The sequence below is a fragment of the Dasypus novemcinctus genome, chromosome 11 (assembly GCF_030445035.2).
Source record: "Dasypus novemcinctus isolate mDasNov1 chromosome 11, mDasNov1.1.hap2, whole genome shotgun sequence".
In the NCBI taxonomy this organism is placed as follows: domain Eukaryota; kingdom Metazoa; phylum Chordata; class Mammalia; order Cingulata; family Dasypodidae; genus Dasypus; species Dasypus novemcinctus.
Genome location: NC_080683.1, coordinates 109,130,174 through 109,142,156, shown reverse-complemented (window position 1 = coordinate 109,142,156; position 11,983 = coordinate 109,130,174).

Genomic DNA, 11,983 nt, shown 5'->3' with positions numbered 1-11,983 from the left:
TTTATATATTTATTTTAGATTTATTTATTCCCCACCACCACCACTGCTTGTGTTTGTTGTCTGCTCTGTCCATTTGCTACATGTTCTTCTGTGTCTGTTTGTCTTCTCTTCTTGTCTTCTTTTTAGGAGGCACCGGGAACTGACCCCAGGATCTTCCAACACGGGAGAGAAGCACTCAATCACCAGAGCCAACTTAGCTCCCTGGTTTGTTGTGCCTCTCACTGTTTTCCCTCTGTGTTTCTTTCGGTTGCATCATCTTGTTACACCAGCTCTCCATGCTGTGCAGGCCAGCCAGCTCTCTGTGCTGAATACCCCAGCTTGCTTTTTACCAGGAGGCCCCGGGAAGTGAACCTGGGATTCTCCATATGGTAGATGAGAGCCCAATCACTTGAGCCACATCCGTTTCCCTCATTCTTCTTTTTAAAGATATTTATGCCTATTTGGAGCCCATTACTCTTCCAAATAAATTTGATAATTACCTTTTCCGTTTCTGCAAAGTAGGTCATTAGAATTTTGATTGGGATTGCACTGAATCTATAAGTCATTTTGGGTAGAATTGACATCTTAATAATATTTAGTCTTCAAATTCATTAACACAGAATGTCCTTCCATTTATTTAGCTCTTCTTTTGATTTTTTAAAGCAATGTTTTGTAATTTTCTGTGGACAAGTTCCTTACATTCTTGGTTAAATTTATTCTTAGCTATTTGATTCTTTTAGTTGTTATTATAAAGGGAATTTTTTTTCTTGATTTCCACATCAGATTGCTCATTACTAGTGTGTAGAAACACTACTGATTTCTGCATGTTGATCTTGCTTTTCTCTTTCTACTTCCTTGAGGTGTGCAGTTAGGTCTTCGATTTTAGCTCTTTCTTCTTTTTTAATATTAGCATTTAGGGCTATAAATTTTTCTCTGAGCATGATCTTTGCTGCATCCCACAAGTTTTGATATGTTGTGTTCTTGCTTTCATTCATCTCAAGATATTTACTTATTTCCCTTGCAATATATTTTTGACCCACTGATTGTTTAAGTGTTTGTGATTTAACTTCCCATGTATTTGTGGATTTTCCAGTGCCCCACCTGTTATTGATTTTCAGCTTCATTCCATTATGGTCAGAGAAGATGCTTTGCATAATTTCAAACTTTTAAAATGCATTTGGCTTGTTTTGTGACCCAAGATGTGATCTATCCTGGAGAATGAACCATGTACATTTGAGAAGAATGTATATCCTGCTGTTTGGGGTGCAATGTTGTGTATCTATCTGTTAGTTCCAGTTCATTTGTCATATTATTCAAGTTCTCTGTTTCCTTATTGATCTCCTATGTAGATGTTATGTCGATTGATGAGAGTGGTGTCCTGAAGTCTCCAACTATTACTGTGGAGATGTCTATTTCTTCTTTCAGTTTTGTCAACTTTTGCCTCATGTATTTTTGGGCACTGTGGTTAGGGGCATAAATATTTATGATAATTATTTCTTCTTGGTGGATTGCTTCTTTTATTAATATATAGTGTTTTTCCTTATCTCTTAATACAGTTTTTGACTCAAAGTCTACTTTGTCCAATATGAATATAACTGCCCAAGCTCTTTTTTGGTTACTGTTTTCATGAAATATCTTTTCCCAATCTTTCACTTTCAACCTCCTTGTGTCTTTGGGTCTAAAGTGGGTCTCCTGTAAACAACATATAATTGGATCATGGTTTTTTTAAATAAAATAAATGATGACAATCTGTGTCTTTTGATTGGGAAGTTTAATCCATTAACATTCAGTGTTATTACTTTAAAGACAGTACTTAGGTCAACCATTTTGTCCTACGATTTTAATATGTTGTATCTGTTTTTTACTTTTTTCCTTTATTGCATCCTCCTTTTCTGTATAGTTGATCTTTTGTGATGTATCTGATTGATCCCTTTCTCATTTCTGTTTCTGTATATTTTTAAAATACTTTCTTTGTAATCTCAAGTTTACTACTGAGTTTATATTCCCAGAATACTTCTCTCAACATATTTTTGTTATGTATAAGAAATCTTCCCACTATCTAGTTTCTTGGCCTGCCTTTTAAGGTTATTGCTACTGGAACACAGTGTACCTTTGCAAACTTATCACCTGGTTCTCTTCAATTCAAAATCAATAAGCCAGGTTGGCCATATGTCCTATAATAGGCTTTACTTCTCCCTGCTTCTCAGTCTTACATTGGCTGCTACTTCTCTCTGTAAGAGGGTCCTTCACATATTTCCTTGATTCAGAGAAATCTGTCTATCTCAAATTATTTTTATCTCAAAGGAGCATTAACCTTTTCTTGATATTCTTTCAGGATAGTGCAGGGTCAGTGTTGGTTCCCAATGCCATAAACAGAAATCATATGAATGTGTATAAAATGATTAGCAGTCTTTAAACAAACAAACAAACAATCAAATAACCAAACAAACCTATGTCTTTAACAGCTCAATGACAAGAATAACATTAGGAACTTTTGTAGCTCAACTTGGGAGAGTGAATATTTGCATCTAAAATTCCTATCTTCCCATTCTTTTCATGTCTGCTGTTTCTTTTTATGTGTAAAATTTCACTATGAGCAAATTTCTATTTCAGGTTTACATCTAGAAATGAAGATAATTTGCATGCATAGGTAATGTTAGAATTCCTGGAGATTAGAAATGAGGAAGATGTACTAGACAGGATGTCAATAAATGGAATGTAATCTACCATTCTCAAGAAGCACTAACAAGATGATCATTTTGACTTCTTATTCATGAAGCTGAAGCATTATATAATGAGTAATTTCTTTGTGGATAAAAGGGAAATAACTGCTTTATTTCAGGGATTGGGCCTTAAGGTTAAAAGATAAATATGTAGGACAAAAAGATAATGCAAAATTGATATTTTGCCAGAGCCACGGACCAATTTTCCAAATACTGAATCCTTTCATATTTCAGAAATAGTTTTCCTATTTTCTGTCTTTTAGCAAGACATGCATAGCCTCTGAAATGACTTTCCCCTTTCCCACTGCAGGATTAAATGACAAAGAGCACCACCAGATTAATTCTTTCTCTAACTTCTTGCAGTTGGTCTATTTGTTGATCCATGCCTTACTTCTTATAAAACATGAAATTTTATGACCTTCCACATATGTTCTTTCTTATCACAGCCTTTGGCAAACTGATCTGTAATTGTGGTGTAATCAAATATAGCCTATATTTTTCACTGCAAATTAAATAGGTGTATTAATTTCAGCAATACTCATGGGAAAACCACTATATGCCAGACATTGTGCAGGACCCTGGGGAGGTGAGGTGAATAAAATGGCCCTACCTTCATAAAGTATAAAGTATAAAAGAACGGCAGCATTAAGAAAGGAAAGTCAGCAAAGTATAGGTTAAAATTGATTACATAATTTCTTAGACTTTCTGGTATATAAAGAATTAAGGGGAAACGGACTTTGGCCCAGTGGTTAGGGCGTCCGTCTACCACATGGGAGGTCCGCGGTTCAAGCCCCGAGCCTCCTTGACCCGTGTGGAGCTGGCCCATGCGCAGTGCTGATGCGCGCAAGGAGTGCCGTGCCACGACACACAGGGGTGTCCCCCGCGTAGGAGAGCCCCACGCGCAAGGAGTGCACCCATAAGGAGAGCCACCCAGCACGAAGGAGGGAGCAGCCTGCCCAGGAATGGCGCCGCCCACACTTCCCGAGCCGCTGACGACAACAGAAGCGGACAAAGAAACAAGACACAGCAAAAAGACACAGAAAACAGACAACCGGGGGAGGGGAGGGGAATTAAATAAAATAAAAATAAATCTTTAAAAAAAAAAAAGAATTAAGTAAGGGAGTTCTGGGAAGACAGTGTTGGAGTAGGAAGGCAAGGCTCAACTCTCTCACAGAAACAGTGAAGAAAGGGCCAAAAGCTGTCTGAGGGACTTGCTTTGGGGGTCAGCAGATCAGGACCGTGCTACACAATTACTAAGAGGTGAGGGCCAGAGAGGAATCTGAAACAATAAATGAGAGTTACCAACCCCCCCACATCACTGGCTGCTGGGAAGGGCTCCCATCCCCCACCGTCAAGACACTGAGCCTAGATAAAACCCTGGGTTTACTGCAGCCAACTCAGAGGAAAACAGACGTCTTCCTCCCTGTCAGCTGTTACAAGGGAAGAGGTACAGTGAGTCAGAGAGCTTCTTTTCAGTAAATTCTGCCCAAAGAGCCAACTTTGAGTCTCAGCTCTGGCCAGACCATAAATATTGGAAAGCAGAAATTGAAGGAAACACTTCCGTGGAAAAGTTCGCTGATGAGTGCCATCTGCTGGCTGGTCAGGATATTGCATGCAGAAACAGTGCTTTTGGGTCTCTCTTTAGCCCCTTGGGAGAAAATCTGCACCCCCCTTAGTGAGTCCTAAGCCCAATTTTGATAACTTAAGCTGGGCCAGTTTAAAGACTTAGAATAAATTGAGCCAAAAATCAAAGAAAATCTGTGAAAATATTTTGTTGTGAAAAACAAACAAACCACAAACAAAACAAAACACTAGGCAAGAGAGAAATTGACCATCAGAGTAAATTCACCAACATATTCAGCAAAAAATTACAAGCCATAGTAGGATACAAGAACAGATGGCCCAGTCAAAGGAACAAACCAAATATCCTGAAGAGATACAGGATTTAAGAAAACTAATCAATGATAATCACACAAATCTCCTAAATCAATTCAAAGAATTGAAGTGAAATATTACTAAAGAGATAAAGGATATTAAGAAGGCACTGGGTGAGCAAAGAGAACAATTTTAAAGCCTGCAAAGAAAAGTAATAGAGCTTTTGGGAATGAAAGACATGATGGATAAAATTAAAAATACACTAGAGGCACATAGCAGATTGAATTGCTCAAAGACAGAATTAGTGATTTTGAAGAAAGGACATCTGAACAGGACAAGATAGGAGAACAGAAAGAGAATAGAATAGAAAAAATAGAATAGGGTCTCAGGGAATTGAATGACAATGCAAAATGCATAAACACATGTGTTATCAATGTCCCAAAAAGAGAAGAGAATGGAAAAGGAGCAGAAAGAATATTTAAGGAAATAATGACTGAAAACTTCCCAACCCTTATGCAATTTTGAAATATCAATATCCAAGAAGGAAAATGCACTCCAAACAGAATAAATCCAAATAGACTTACTCCATGACACCTACTATTCATAATGATGAATATCAGAGATAAAGAGAGGATTTTGAAAGCAGAAAGAGAAAAGCAGTGCATCACATACAAGGGAATCTTACTAAGATTAAGTGCTGATCTTTCATCAGAAATTATGGAGGTGAGAAGAAAGTGGTAGGTTGTATTTAAGGTATTGAAAGAGAAAAACTGCCAGCCAAGAATTGTGTCCAGCAAAACTGTCCTTCTAAAATGATGGTAAGTTTAAAGTCTTCATGGACAAACAAAATCTGAGAAAGTATGTTACCAAAAGACAAGAATTACAAGAGATACTAAAGGGAGTGCTGCATGTTGAAAGGAAAAAACAAGGGCAAGAGACCTGGAGAAGAGTGCAGAAATGAAGGTTGTTAGGAAAGGGAAATGAAGGGTAAAAAGACAGACAATAGTAAAATATGACAACAGAAACTCAAAGGATAAAATGGGTAAAGTAAATAATTTTTTTACAGTAATAACATTGATTGTTAATGGCTTGAACTCCCCAATCAAAAGACATAGACTGACAGAATGGATAAAGAAATATGAGCCACATTTTTGTTGTCTACAAGAGACTCACCTCAGATGTGAGGACACAACCAGGTTGAAAGTGAAAGGTTGGAAAAAGATATCCTATCCAAATAGTAAACAAAATGGAACAATACTAATATCAGAAAAAAATGGATTTTAAATGCAAAACTCTTATAAGGCATGAAGAAGTTCATTATATATTAAGAAAAGGGATAATTCACCAAGAGAAATAACTGTACTAAATATTTACGCACCTAACCTGGGTGCCCCAAGATATTAATAAATGAGGTGCATACTGGCAAAACTGAAGGGAGAAATAAATGTCTCTACAATAACTATTGGATACTTCAATACACTAGAATATCTAGACAGAAGATAAACAAAGAAACAGAGAACCTGAATAATATGATAAATGAACTAGACCTAAGAGTTATTTATAGAACACTGTAGTCCAAAGTAGCAGGATATACATTCTTTTCAAGTGCTTATGAACCTTTTCCAGGATAGACCACATGTTGAGTCACAGATAAAGTTCAATGAATTTGAAAGATTGAAATTATAGTAAACACTTTCTCTGATCATAACAGAATGAAGCTGGTGATCAATAATGGATGGAGAAAGGGAAACTTCATAAATATATGAAGATTAAACAATACACTCTTAAATAATCAGTGGGACAAAGAAGAAATTGCAAGAGAATTTAGTATATATCTTGATATAAATGAAAATGAGAATACAACGTATCAAAACATGGGACACCACAAAGGCAGTGCTGAGAGTGAAATTTGTAGACCTCAATGCTTACATTAAAAAAGACAATGGGGAGCAGATGTAGCTCAGGTGGTTGAGTGCCTGCTTCCCATGTATGAGGTCCTGGGTTTGATCCCTGGTACATCCTAAAAACAAAAAAACAAACAAAAAACTAAAATACCAACTCTCATTAGGGAGTGGATCTAACTCAGTGATTGAGCACCTGCTTGCTATGTATGAGGTCCTGGTTTCAATCTCTAGTAAGAAGAAGAAGAAGGAGAAGGAGTAGGAGAAGGAGAAGGAGAAGGAGAACTCAAAGATCTAACTGTATACTTGGAGGAACTAGAAAAAGAACACTAAACTAACCCCCAATCAAGCCAAAGGAAAGAAATAGCAAGTATCAGAGTAGAAATAAATAAAGTCAGGGAAAAAAATAGAATCAAGAAAACCAAAATTTGGCTCTTCAAGAAGATCAAAAAATCAACAAACCCTTAACTACATTAACACAGAAAAAAAAAAAAAAAAAAAGAGAAGACACAAATAAATAAAGTCAGAAATGAATGGGGGACATTACCACTGACCCTGCAAAAATAAGGATACCATGAACAACTCTATGCCAAAAAAAAACAGACAATGTAGATGAGATAGACAAATTTCTAAAATACTCAAAATAATCTACATTAACCCTAAAAGAAATAGAAGACCTCAACAAACCAATCACAAAGAGACTGAAACAGTCATCAAAAACCTCCCAGGAGAGAGAAGGCAAGATGGCTTCAGTTAAGTGGATACTAACCAACTCACTCTCAAAAAAAGACTGAGAAGTGAGCTGTTTGGGGAACCCACAGGTCATCAATCTGGAGGGAACTGTACAAAGAGATAAAAAGCCCAAGGGAAAATTGTGAGTTTCTCACTGGGTGGCTGGAAATGGGGGCAGCTAAGCCCCACCCTCAAGGCAAAAACCTGCTGGGAACCTCCTGGTCCCACCAGCCACTGAGTAGGAGAGAGCATTTTCTGGGATTAATAGGGTTCTGGTGAAGAGTGGAGATGATTTTCCTTTCTGTGGGTTTGGTTACCTGGACCCCCTTTAAATTTTAGGGAGCATACCAGCTGGCAAGAGGTGGACCCAGGAAGAGGGGAGAGGCAAATCTTCTTAGGCACCATGATCTACCTAGCTGACCTGGGAGAGAGGAACTTGGGCTTGGAGAGGGCAGAGTCAGACAATTTGACAAGTTTCGTGCTGAAAACTATCAAAATCATAGCTCTGCAAAGGGAGGTGGGCAGTAGGAAGCACTTAACCTTCCAAGGGCCTATTTAGGGTCCCCTGGGAGGAGGGGGAGGTCTGGAAGAGGGTTGAGAGTCATTTCTCTGTCGTGAGTTTGGATACCAGGGTCACATTTGAATTTCAGAAGAGAACTCAACCTGACCAGGGAAGGTGAGGAGGGATCCGATCATACAGGTTATCTTGTCCTGCTGCCCTGAAAGAGAAAGCAATAAGAATAGAAAGGGGTAGGGACAGACAGGCTCCTAATCAGCAGTCATCTTCCCAACTGCAAGAAGTCAAACCTTCCCTAGGGAAAGTGACTAGATAGCTCTCTAGCTATCAGCCCCAATGATAAAACTTAGCTCAGTGGAGGAGTCTCAGCTTTGAATATATAAGGTCCCTGGCTAGATTCTAGACTCTCCTTAGAGTAGTGATCTGCCAGGTTATTAAACACCCAGCTGATCTTTAGGACAGGAAACACATAGACAGTATTTTTATATTAGCTTCTCTTGGGTTTCTTGTTTTTCTTAAAAAAGATTCATTTCTCTAAATTTAACTTAGCTTACTCACCAAAACCTTATTCAAAACCTGCAGAGGGCAGGCTGCAGGATAATTGATTGATGAACACCATGAACACCACAGCCTGAGAAGCTCCACAGGGATCTAAGAGGGAGGGCTATTTTTCCTGAACTTTTGATTATTTGCTTGAGTGTTTGTGTTTTGTTCTTTTTCTCTTTTTTTCTTTTCCCCTTTCTCCCCATCCCCCATTTTTTAAAAAATTAGGTGCTGCTGTCTTATTCCTTGTTTGCCATGTTTTCCCCTTCCTATGTTTCCCCCATTTGTGTATGCCAATTTTGTTTACTTATGCTATTTCTCTTCCTATCTTTTACTTTCTGTTCTTGTTCTTACATTTCACCTCTCTTCGTTTAGTCCTGAATTTTTCTTCTTTTTATTTCTAACTCCTCTATTCTATGTTTTCATTCTTTTTTAACTTTTTTCTTATTGTCTTTTCTCTTTCCCTCTCTTCTTATCATTATGGCCTTTTAATTCATTCAAGATATTTTTATCTATTTAGTTTTTCACTTCATTTGTATTTTTATATATTTAGTTTTTCATTTGTACCCCATTTTTAAAATTCTTATTCCTCTGCATTTCTTACATGAGTTAATTATTCATTTTCCTAGGTCTTATACAGTTCCTTTTCTACCTTTTACTATTATTGTTACTATTATACTTTTCTCTTCTTACTTCTTTCCCTTTCTCTGGCCCTAATATTTTTCTTTCAAGGGAACATAGACAACAGCAAGGAAATAGGAGGAACAAAGTTTCAAAGAGAAAACTTACCACACATTCATAAACTGCAACTAAATAAAATCCTAGAGTAGAGAGAGAAACTAATCAATGAATAAACCCATCAAGATAAAGAGATGGCTAAACATCAACAAAAATTTATGAACTAACCATACTAAGAAACAGGAAGACATGGCCCAGTCCAATGAAAAATTAAAAAATAGGAGCAGATGCAGAACATGGAACAACTAATCAGTGCTGTCTACATAAATATCATGAACCAACTTAATGAAGTTAATACACAGAGAGAACATACTGAGGAAATTTTACACATACATAAACAGATGACAGATATGATGGTAATGAAAGGCACAATCCAAGAATCAAAAATACACTGGAAACATATAACAGCAGATTTGAACAGGCAGAGGAAAGAATTAGCAACGTGGAAGACAGCACATCTGAAATCAAACAGATAGTAGAACAGATAGATAAAAAGATAGAAAAAAATCCAACAGGGACTTTGGGATCTGAATGACAACACAAAACACTCAAACATACACATTATAGGCATCACAAAGGAAAAAGAGAAGGGAAAAGGGACAGAAGGAGTGTTGGAGGAAATAATAGCTGAAAACTTCCCAACCCTATTGAAGGAGATGGATGTACATGTCCAGGAAGTGCAGCGCACCCCAAACAGTATAAATCCCAACAATCCTCCACCAAGACATATACTTGTAAAATTGTCCAATACTCAAGACAAAGAGAGAATACTGAAAGCAACAAGGAAAAACAGAACTATCACATACAAGGGAAGCTCAATAAGATTAAGTGCTTATTTCTCATCTGAAACCATAAAGGCAAGAAGGCAGTGGTATGACATAGTCAAGGTACTAAAAGAAAAAAAATTCCAGCCAAGAATTCTCTATCCAGAAAAGCTGGCATTCAGAAATGAAGGAGAATTCAAAATATTCATAGATAAAAAGAAATTAAGAGAGTATGCCAATAAGAAACTTGTCCTTCAAGAAAGGAGTGCTGCAGGTTGAAAGGAAAAAACAGGAGAGACAGAGAATTGGAGGAGAGTGTATGAAAAAAAAAGAGATACATAAACCCAAAGACAATATGGCTAATGTAAGTAATCCCTTGACAATTATAACACTGAATGTTAATGGATTAAACTCACAAGTCAAGAGACACAGATTGGCAGAATGAATAAGGAAATATGACCCTCTATATGCTGTCTACAAGAAAATCACCTTAAACCCTGGGATTCAAGGCAGCTGAAAGTTAATGACTGGAAAACAATTTTACAAGCAAACAACAACCAAAAAAGGGCTATACTAATAATGGACAAAATAGAGTTTAACTGCAAAACTATTTAAGAGACAAAGATGGACACTATATATTGGTAAAAGGTAATCTTTCAAAAACTAAATGGAGAACTAGATGCCTCTACAATTATAGTGGGAAATGTAATACACCATTATCACCATTAGGCAGAACATCTCAACAGAGAATCAATAAAGAAACAAAGACTTTGAATAATACATTAAAGGATCTGGACCTAATAGACATACAGGGAACATTATACCCAGATACAGCAGGATATACTTTCTTCTCGAGTGCACATGGATCATTCACCAGGATAGGCCACATGCTAGCCCACAGAACAACTCTCAATGAATTCAGAAAGATTGAAATTATACAAAGTAATTTCACTGACCACAATGGAATGAAGCTGGAAATCAGTAATGGTCAAGAGAACCAGATTAGGCACAAAGATATGGAAGTTAAACACTACACACTTAGACAAACAGTGGGTAAATGAGGAAATTACAAAAGAAATCAGTAACTACCTTGAAACAAATGAAAATGCCAACACAACATATCAAAACCTATGGAATGTAAAACCTGTATTGAGAGGGAAATACATAGCCATAAATGCATATATCAAAAAAGAAGAAAGAGCTAAAATCAAAGATGTAACTGCATATCTAGAGGTTTAGAAAAAGAACTAACCTCAAAGGAACTAACCTCAAAGGAAGTAGAAAGAAGGAAATAACAAAAGTTAGAGTAGAACTAAATGATACAGAAAATAAAAAAGCACTAGAAAAAATAAACAAAATCAAAAGCTGGTTCTTTGAGATCAATAAAACCAACAAATCCTTAGCTAGACTAAGAAAGAAAAAAAGAGAAAAGACACAAATACACAAAATAAGAAGTGAAGAAAGGGATATCACCACTGACCCCATATTAGTCAGCCAAAGGGGTGCTGATGCAAAACACCAGAAATTGGCTGGTTTTCATAAAGGGTATTTATTTGGGGTAGGAGGTTACAGATACCAGGCCATAAAACATAAGTTACTTTCCTCACCAAAGTCTATTTTCACGTATCGGAGCAAGATGGCTGCCAATGTCTGCTAGGGTTCAGTCTTCCTGGGTCCCTCCCTTGCTTCTCTCTGGGTTCATGGTTCCTCTTTTTCCAGGGCTTGCTTCTTTCCTGGACTCAAGAGTTCTTCTCTTCTTGGGGCTTGCTTTTATTTCTTCTGTGAGCTTACTTCCTGGGTCTCCAGCTTAAGGCTTCAGCATCAAACTCTAACATCAAAACTCCAACATTAAGAACCCTCCAACTCTGTCTTTTGCCATGCCTTTTATCTGTGAGTCCCCACCCCTTAGTAGGTCAATGCCCTACTGACACAAGAGGTTTACTTGATTACTTAATCAATATAATCTCATATGCCCAGAGGAAAAGACCAGTTTACAAACATAATCCAATGATCCCTTTTGGAATTCATTAATAATATCAAACTGCTACAGACCCCACAAAATTAAAGAGTATCATAAGAAGACACTTTGAAAAATTATAATCCAACAAGAATGGTAATTTAGAGGAAATGGAAACATTTCCTAGAAACACAAAAGCAGCCTGCATTGATGAAAGAAGAAATTGATGAACTCAACAGACCAATCACAAGTAA